Source organism: Arachis hypogaea, chromosome 16 (genome assembly GCF_003086295.3).
Source record: "Arachis hypogaea cultivar Tifrunner chromosome 16, arahy.Tifrunner.gnm2.J5K5, whole genome shotgun sequence".
In the NCBI taxonomy this organism is placed as follows: domain Eukaryota; kingdom Viridiplantae; phylum Streptophyta; class Magnoliopsida; order Fabales; family Fabaceae; genus Arachis; species Arachis hypogaea.
The window spans coordinates 67,702,160-67,704,988 of NC_092051.1; the positions used below are offsets into that span (position 1 = coordinate 67,702,160).

General features: G+C 38.4%; 1 non-coding gene across 1 annotated transcript; it reads left to right on the plus strand.

Moving 5' to 3' along the window:
• The first annotated feature begins 1,630 nt into the window (after window positions 1-1,630).
• Window positions 1,631-1,738, plus strand: LOC112761241 (small nucleolar RNA R71). The gene has a single exon (XR_003181646.1). It is a non-coding gene; the product is annotated as a small nucleolar RNA R71 (small nucleolar RNA).
• Window positions 1,739-2,829: the final 1,091 nt, after the last annotated feature.

The window sequence follows — 2,829 nt, forward strand, 5'->3', positions numbered from 1 at the left end:
AGTTCAACACCAAACTTAGAGTTTGGTTGTGGCCTTCCAACACCAAACTTAGAGTTTGACTGTGGGGGCTCTGGTTGACTCTGTAGTGAGAGAAGCTTTTCATGCTTCCTCTCCATGGTTGTAGAGAGAGATCCTTGAGTTTTAAACACAAGGTTGTCCTCATTTAGTTGAAGGATCAATTCTCCTCTGTCCACATCAATCACAACTCTTGCTGTGGCTAGGAATGGTCTTCCAAGGATGATGGATTCATCCTCATCCTTCCCAGTATCTAGGATTATGAAATCAGCAGGGATGTAAAGGCCTTCAACCTTTACTAACATGTCCTCTACTTGTCCATAAGCCTATTTTCTGGAATTGTCTGCCATCTCTAATGAGATTCTAGCAGCTTGTACCTTAAAGATTCCCAGTTTTTCCATTACAGAGAGTGGCATGAGGTTTATTCCTGACCCCAGGTCACATAGAGCCTTCTCAAAAGTCATGGTGCCTATGGTACAAGGTATTAGGAACTTTCCAGGATCCTGTTTCTTCTGAGGCAATGTCAGTTGATCCAGATCACTCAGTTCATTGATGAGCAAGGGAGGTTCATCTTCCCAAGTCTCATTACCAAATAGTTTGGCATTCAGCTTCATGATTGCACCAAGGTACTTGGCAACTTGCTCTTTAGTAATATCCTCATTCTCTCAGAAAAAGAATACTCATCAGAGCTCATGAAGGGCATAAGGAGGTTCAATGGAATCTCTATGGTCTCTAAATGAGCCTCAGATTCCTTTGGTTCCTCAAAGGGAAACTCCTTGTTGATCACTGGACATCCCAGGAGGTCTTCCTCCTTGGGATTCACGTCCTCCCCTTCCTCCTTGGATTCGGCCATAATGGTTATATCAATGGCCTTGCAATCTCTCTTTGGATTCTCTTCTGTATTGCTTGGGAGAGTACTAGAAGGGGTTTCAGTGATCTTCTTACTCAGCTGGCCCACTAGTGCCTCCAAATTTTTGATGGAGGACCTTGTTTCATTCATGAAACTTAGAGTGTCCTTAGATAGATCAGAGACTATATTTGCCAAGCTAGATGGATTTTGCTCAGAACTCTCTATCTTTTGCTGAGTGGATGATGGAAAAGGCTTGCTATTGCTAAACCTGTTTCTTCCATCATTATTAAAGACTTGTTAAGGCTTTTGTTGATCCTTCCATGAGAGATTTGGGTGATTTCTTCATGAGGGATTATAGGTGTTTCCATAGGGTTCACCCATATAATTTACCTCTGCTATTGCAGGGTTCTTAGGATCATAAGCTTCTTCTTTAGAAGATGCCTCATGAGTATTGTTGGATGCAGCTTGCATTCCATTCAGACTCTGAGAAATCATATTGACCTACTGAGTCAATAGTTTGTTCTGAGCCAATATGGCATTCAGAGTATCAATTTCAAGAACTCCGTTCTTCTGAGGCGTCCCATTACTCACAGGATTCCTCTCAGAAGTGTACATGAACTGGTTATTAGCAACCATGTCAATGAGTTCTTGAGCTTCTGCAGGCATTTTCTTTAGGTGAATGGATCCACTTGTAGAAGTATCCAATGACATCTTAGCTAATTCAGACAGACCATCATAGAATATATCCAGAATGGTCCATTCTGAAAGCATGTCAGAAGGACACTTTTTGGTCAGTTGCTTATATCTCTCCCAAGCTTCATAGAGGGATTCACCTTCTTTCTGTCTGAAGGTTTGAACATCCACTCTAAGCTTACTAAGCTTTTGAGGAGGAAAGAACTTGGCTAAGAAAGCCGTGACCAGCTTATCCCAAGAGTTCAGGCTATCTTTAGGTTGAGAATCTAACCATATTCTAGCTCTGTCTCTCACAGCAAACGGGAAAATCATGAGCCTGTAGACTTCAGAATCTACTCCATTAGTCTTAACAGTATCACATATCTGCAAGAATTCAGTTAGGAACTGAAAAGGATCTTCAGATGGAAGTCCATGAAACTTGCAGTTTTGTTGCATCAGAGAAACTAGTTGAGGCTTAAGCTCAAAATTGTTTGCTCCAATGGTAGGGATGGAGATGCTTCTTCCATGTAAATTGGAATTTGGTGCAGTAAAGTCACCAAGCATCTTCCTTGCATTATTATTATTTTCGGCTGCCATCTCCTCTTCCTTTTCAAAAATTTCTGTAAGGTTGTCTTTGGATTGTTGTAATTTAGCTTCTCTTAGTTTCCTCTTCAGAGTCCTTTCAGATTCAGGGTCTGCTTCAACAAGAATGTTCTTGTCCTTGCTCCTGCTCATATGAAAAAGAAGGGAACAGAAAATAATAATAGGGATCCTTTTTACCACAGTATAGAGGTTCCCTTATGTGAGTAGAAGAAAAGAAGAAAGAGAATGAAGAAGAGAAGAATTCAAACTCAGGAGAGAAGAAGGGGTTCGAATTTTTGGGTGAGGAGAAGTGTTAGTAGATGAATAAATAAATAGAAGGAGATGAGGGAGAGGGAATTTCGAAAATTAATTTTTGAAAAGAAGTTGATGATTTTCGAAAATTAAAGGAGAATTAAAATTAAAATTAAAATTTAAACAATTAATTAACTAAAAAGAATTTTTGAAAAAGAGGGATGTATTTTCGAAAATTAGAGAGGGATAGTTAGTTAGGTAGTTTTGAAAAAGATAAGAAACAAACAAAAGGTCAATTAGTTAGTTGAAAAAGATTTGAAATTCAATTTTAAAAAGATAAGAAGATAAGAAGTTAGAGGAGATATTTTAAAATCAAAGTTTTGAAAAAGATAAGATTTAAAAAGATATGATAGAAATTTATTTTGAAAATTGATTAAAAAGATATGATTGAAAAGATA